At 41.9% G+C, this 5,866-nt stretch overlaps 1 pseudogene; it reads right to left on the bottom strand.

Annotated features, from left to right (window-relative positions):
• Positions 1 to 1,562: 1,562 nt before the first annotated feature.
• On the bottom strand, positions 1,563 to 5,647 carry LOC105814737 (annotated as a pseudogene).
• Between the last annotated feature and the right edge of the window lie 219 nt (positions 5,648 to 5,866).

Here is a 5,866-nt window from a genome sequence, read left to right as displayed (position 1 = left end):
TAAGTGTTGGCTATTATTGTTCCTCTTTGCCATTTTCTCTGCACCCACATTGTTCCATAGTGAGCTGCCATGAACAGAGTGATGGCCCTGAGGTCCAACAGACCTGGTAATTTCATAGAATATTAAAACAGAAATTTACCATGTGACTCAGCAATTCCACTCATAGTTGTCTACCCAGAAGAAATGAAAACGTACGCCCACACAAATACCTGTACGCAAAGGTTCAAAGCAGCATTGTTCATGAGAGTCAAAAAGTAGAAACAACACAAAGGTCCATGGATAAATGGTGAATGGATAAACAAACTGGCATATCATACAATGGGATACTGTTCATCAATAAAGAGTGTGAACTACTGACACAGGCTGCAACATGGATGAATCTCAAAACGAATATGCTGACTGAAAGAAGTCACACAAAAAACAGTATATATTGTATGATTATTTATATAAAACTCTAGAAAATTCAAACTAATCAGTACTGTTGCAGCTCAGTTGTTGCTTGGGGAGAAGGAAGGAGGGAGCACAAGAAATCTTTAGGGGGTGATGAATATGCTCACCATATTGTGGTGATGGTTTTATGGGTACACACAGATGTCAAAACTTGCCAAATTGTATATTTTAAATACGTGCAGTTTATTGTATGTCAATTATACCTCAATAAAGCTGTTTAAAAAAATTTTTAAGCCTCTGCAATGGCTTTCATTGCTTTTAGAATAAAATCCACACTCTTTAGGATGTATTACATAATGCTTATTCATTCTTCTTTCTTTCTTTCTCTCTTACTTTTTAAAAAAATATCTCACCTGACAACTCAATGGCAATCCTTCTGGGGAAAGACGGTGTTTGGTTCACCCCTGGGTCTCTAGTACCAAATACAATGCCTAGCACAAAGGCACTCAATTGTTAATAAATGAATAAGAGATAGAAAATCATAAAGGGCCAAAGAGTAGTATGGAAAATATGTACTATATTGGAGGCCAGAGGAGGGAGAAAAGATAGGGAGGGCTCCCAGAGGAAGCCAGAGAGTTAGAGTAAAGAGAGAGAGAGGATGTGAAGCCATGGGTTTGTTTGGGACTTTGGTGGGAAAGGTGGGCTTCATCTAGATAGCGAAGAGCCTTAGCTTCCATCACAATGGCAGTATTTAGGATGTGTGGGATGGGCTCATGAGATTGGAGAAAAGAATGCTAGTTAAGAAAGTCGGATGGAAAATGGCAATAGAAGGGAAGAGATGGACATTTCAAGGAATAGGAATATGGATTCACTGAGGACCCTTCTGAAAGCAAATCTGAAATGTACCATCAACGTCAAGTTTCTGGGCCAAGCTTCCTAGGTCAGCCCTAGGCCACCAGCCCTCCTTCCTCGTCATCCTCACAGTGACACATCCCATGGTCCAGCAGTGACCTTGTCCAAATGCTTTCATGGTGCTTCTAAGGTGATTACCCCTGTGGGAGAGAAGGCAATTGCCTCCAGGGTACATAGCCCTAGTTTGGGATTTGAGGGAAAGCCCATCCCTTGATGAAGAACCAAGTGTGGGTGTCCTCAGACACCCTTGTTCTGATGCCTCACTCTTCCCCAGCCTCCAGGGTCCTGGGAGCCTGGGCTGGATTTGTAATCCAACACCTCTTTATAAACTCAGCAGGAAGCACTTCAAGGGCCTGGCTTTGTTCTGAAGGGAGAAGAGAGGAAGCAAAGTAACTGAAAAGGTACTGTTTGCTTTTCATTCAGTGCTAAAGCCAAATAGAATGTGTTTGCTCTGTGCAGAATGCCACAGAATGCAGAGTTTGTATTTGAACCTCATGAATGGCACAGAGTAAATGTCCTGTCGGCCTCAGGTCCACAACAGTACATTTAGACAGTACTTCAAGTTTACCAAGTATGTTCACAGACATTATCTCATTTGATCCTTGGGTCAGTCGTATGACGCAAGTGGGAATTATTATGATTTCCATATTACAGGTGCCCCAGGGTCCTGGAGCTGGTCAGTAGGGCTCACTAGATGTTTCTTTAATGAGGACTGTAAGGCTAAGTGACCTGCCCACAGAGCTGGGTTCACATGTTCTCCCCCTTTCTCTATAGATGAGTCTTAAACACAGAGGAAAGCTCTAATATCCACATCTGTTACATGGATTTGGGTATCCTGGGGCCACAGCTCCTATATTTGTAATGCTGAACCTCTTGCCCTTACGGCTAGATTTTAATAAAAGGTATCGCTTATTGAACACCTGAAGTGTGCCAGGTGCTTTTATTCAGCATCTCATTTAATCTTCACAACAATCCTCAGAAAGTAGATTGTATTATCCTCATCTTTTAGATGATGGAAGTAAAGCTGAGTGAAGTGAATAACCTTTCTCAAGCCGCTGCTATTACAATAGCCAGTAAGAGAAACTGGATTCACATCAGACCTTCTGGCTCTAAAGCATGTTCTCTTTCCATGTGCCATGATGGCTTTTAACCAGGGAATTAATTATCTTTGGGTCCTTTCTACCACCTACCACCCCATTTCAGGTATCTCCCAACCTCCATTATATAGGCACACAACAGCCATATAAAGGGATTATAAGTTTTTTCTTTTTTTAATAGGAAAAATCTCTCCAACCTTAATATTTGCTTGAGCCTTTAAATTTAGCAAAACACTTCAGGCTTTCCTGTCTTCAGACAGACTGCCATTGTTAAATGTTAAGAAAGGGCCAGTCCTATATGAGATGAAATACCCTGTAATCCCCAAAGCAATGAACCCCAGCAGGAACTCACATTGTAAAACAGAGCAAATAATGAGAAACACATTTATGTTCCCCAACCAGCACACAGAGAAAAGAGAAAAGGAGATGTGGTCTTTGTTCTGAGCACTTGGGTTGCTGGAAACCCATCATCTATCAAAACACAGGACATAGAAAGCCAGAGGGAGGGGAGCCCAGCTCTTTCCCTTGTGGGCAGAGCAAACAGGTAGGCCAGATGGTTGGGAGGGTTTTTGCCTCATCAAAGAGGTTCACAGATTGAAAAGTTTGAGAGACTTCGTGCTTGCAGTGATTTCAGACACAGGAATTGCTAGGCAAATATCAACGCCTCACTTTTGTAGACAGGCCTCTGGAATGTTGCCCAAGTCAGCACTGAGAATGGGGGTGGGTTCCCTTGAGGAGACTCTGCTGGTTGCCTGGATTAGTTATGAGAGTCCACAATGATCCCCAGGTCCTTCTAATATGCTATTGTTTTAGGAATTGGAGCTTCTCAAGAAATACCCTAGATACGAAAATGGAAACTAAAAGAAAGCAGGAGCAGCCATGCTCATATCATATAAAATTAACTTTAAATCAGTAATAGTGGAGAAAGACAAAGATGCTCATTATATAACAGTAAAGGGAACAATTCAACAAGAAGACATAACAATCCTAAATATTTATGCACCTAACACAGGAGTACCGAGATCAAACCCTACTTGATCTAAGCAAAGATATAAATTGTAATTGCCAGGGACTTCAACACCCCACTGACAGAACTGAACAGATCATCCAAGCAGAAAATAAATAAAGAAACACTGGACTTAAATGGCTCTCTAGAACAAATGAGCCTAACAGACATTTACAAAACAGTTTACCCAAAAACTACTGAATATACATTCTTCTCATCAGCACATGGAACATTTTCCAAGACTGATCATATTCTAGGCCACAAATCATGGTTCAACAAATTCAAAAAAAAAGCAGAAATCATATGTACCTTCTCAGACCGCATTGGAATAAAAGCAGAAATCAATTCCAAGAGAAACATTCAATTCTACATAAAGTCATGGAAATTAAACAAACTGCTGCTGAATGAATACTGGATCAATAAGGAAATTAAGATGGAAATTAAAAGATTCCTTGAACTGAATTACAAATGGGACACAAGCTATCAAAATCTATGGGATTCAGCAAAAACTGTCCTAAGGGGAAAATTCATAGCCTTAAATGCCTACATTAAAAAGACAGAAAGTTCACAAATTAACAATCTAATGGCACATCTTAAGGAACTAGAAAAGGAAGAGCAAACCAACCCCAAAGCCAGCAGAAGAAAAGAAATAACTAACGTCAGAGCAGAACTAAATGAAATCAAAAACAAGAAAATAATACAGAAGATCAATAAAACAAAGAATTGGTTCTTTGAAAAAATAAACAAAATCAATAGACCTCTTGCTAGATTAACAAGATTAGAAGAGAAAGGACCCAAATAAGTTCACTCAGAAATGAAAAAAGAGATATTACAACTGATACCACAGAAATACAAAATACCACCTGTGGATACTGTGAAAATCTCTATGCACATAAAACTCAAAAACATAGAGGAAATGGACAAATTTCTGGAAACATATGACCTCCCAAGACTCAATCAGGAAGAAACAGAACTCCTGAACAGACCAATAATGAGCAATAAGATTGAAGCAGCAATGAAAAATCTTCCAAGAAAAAAAGGCTTTGGGCCAGATGGATTCACAGCTGAATTTTATCAGATTGACAAAGAAGAGTTAGTACCCATTCTGCAGAAATTACTTAATAACATTGAGAAGTAGGGAATCCTTCCCAACTCATTCTATGAAGCCAGTGTCACCTTGATACCAAGGCCAGGAAAGGACACAACAATAAAAAAAGAAAACTATAGACTAAAATCCCGTATGAATATAGATGCAAAAATCCTCAATAAAACTAGCAAACAAAATTCAACAGCACATCAAAAAAATATTCACCATCAGCAAATGGGCTTCATCCCAGGGATGCAAGAATGGTTCAATATATGTAAATCAATAAATGTGATTCACCACATAAACAGAAGCAAAAACAAAGATCATATGATCATCTCTATAGATGCAGAAAAAGCATTTGACAAAATTCAGCACCCTTTCATGATAAAAACCCTCAACAAACTAGGCATAGAAGGAACATATCTCAAGATTATAAAAGCCATACATGACAAACCCTCAGTCAGCAACATGTAGGACCTTGTGCCCACGAAGGAGTTGGCCATGGAGTTGATGAGCTGCTTGCTGACCCCAAAGTCACAGAGCTTAATCTCCTCACGGGAGTTGACTAGGATGTTGGAGGGCTTGACATCTCTGTGCGTAATCTTATACTTCTCCCTCAGATATGTCAGGCCTTTTATTACAACAATGCTAACTTTTCCTAAAATTTGTTCAGGAATTCTTCCAGCTTTCTTGAGGACTTGATCCAAGGAATCCTCATCCATATGCTCCATGCAGATACTGATGTCTCCATCACTGTAGAATGCACCATAGAAGCCCACGATGTATGGAGAGTTGCACTCATGCAGAACCTGCAGCTCCCTTATGATCTGGTTCCGGATTGCGGGTTTGATCTCCAGATGAATTAGCTTTCTGGCCATGACCAGACCGGAAGGCTTGTGGGAGACCTTAAACACCATACCGCCATTGCCAGCCCCCAGCTCACTGATTTTCTCCAAGTCGTCATCCTTCAGTTCTCCCATCTTCTGTTTCTGGGTAAGAAAGGCCTCAAGGCGCTTCGGCTGCTGTTCATCGATCTCCAGCTCCTCCAGCTTCTTCTGCAAGGCCTCCAGGTTGGTCTCCACAGAGCTGGTTTTAACCGAGGAGCCGTCGAGGGGCCGGGTTCAACTGGATGGGCGTTGGCGTCTTCTTGGGCATTTTGGACCCGGGGAAGGCGCTTAGAACTCAGGGGGGAGGGCGGCCCCTCTCGCTTCCTCCCCGGCTGCTGCGCGGGGCCAAGTCAGGGCCGCAGGCCCAGGGGGCCGGCTACTGGGGGCGCATCCCGCGCGATCCTGTCAGCGTTCAGGGGCCGGCGGTGGTCTCCGGGGACCCCCGCCCCACTCGTCCAGGGTTCGGCGTGCAAGGAGCAAACCCCGG

The sequence above is a fragment of the Propithecus coquereli genome, unplaced genomic scaffold (genome assembly GCF_000956105.1).
Source record: "Propithecus coquereli isolate 6110/MARCELLA unplaced genomic scaffold, Pcoq_1.0 Scaffold304, whole genome shotgun sequence".
In the NCBI taxonomy this organism is placed as follows: Eukaryota; Metazoa; Chordata; class Mammalia; order Primates; family Indriidae; genus Propithecus; species Propithecus coquereli.
The sequence above is the reverse complement of the archived record's forward strand: the minus strand, read 5'-3'. Positions and strand labels throughout refer to the sequence as shown.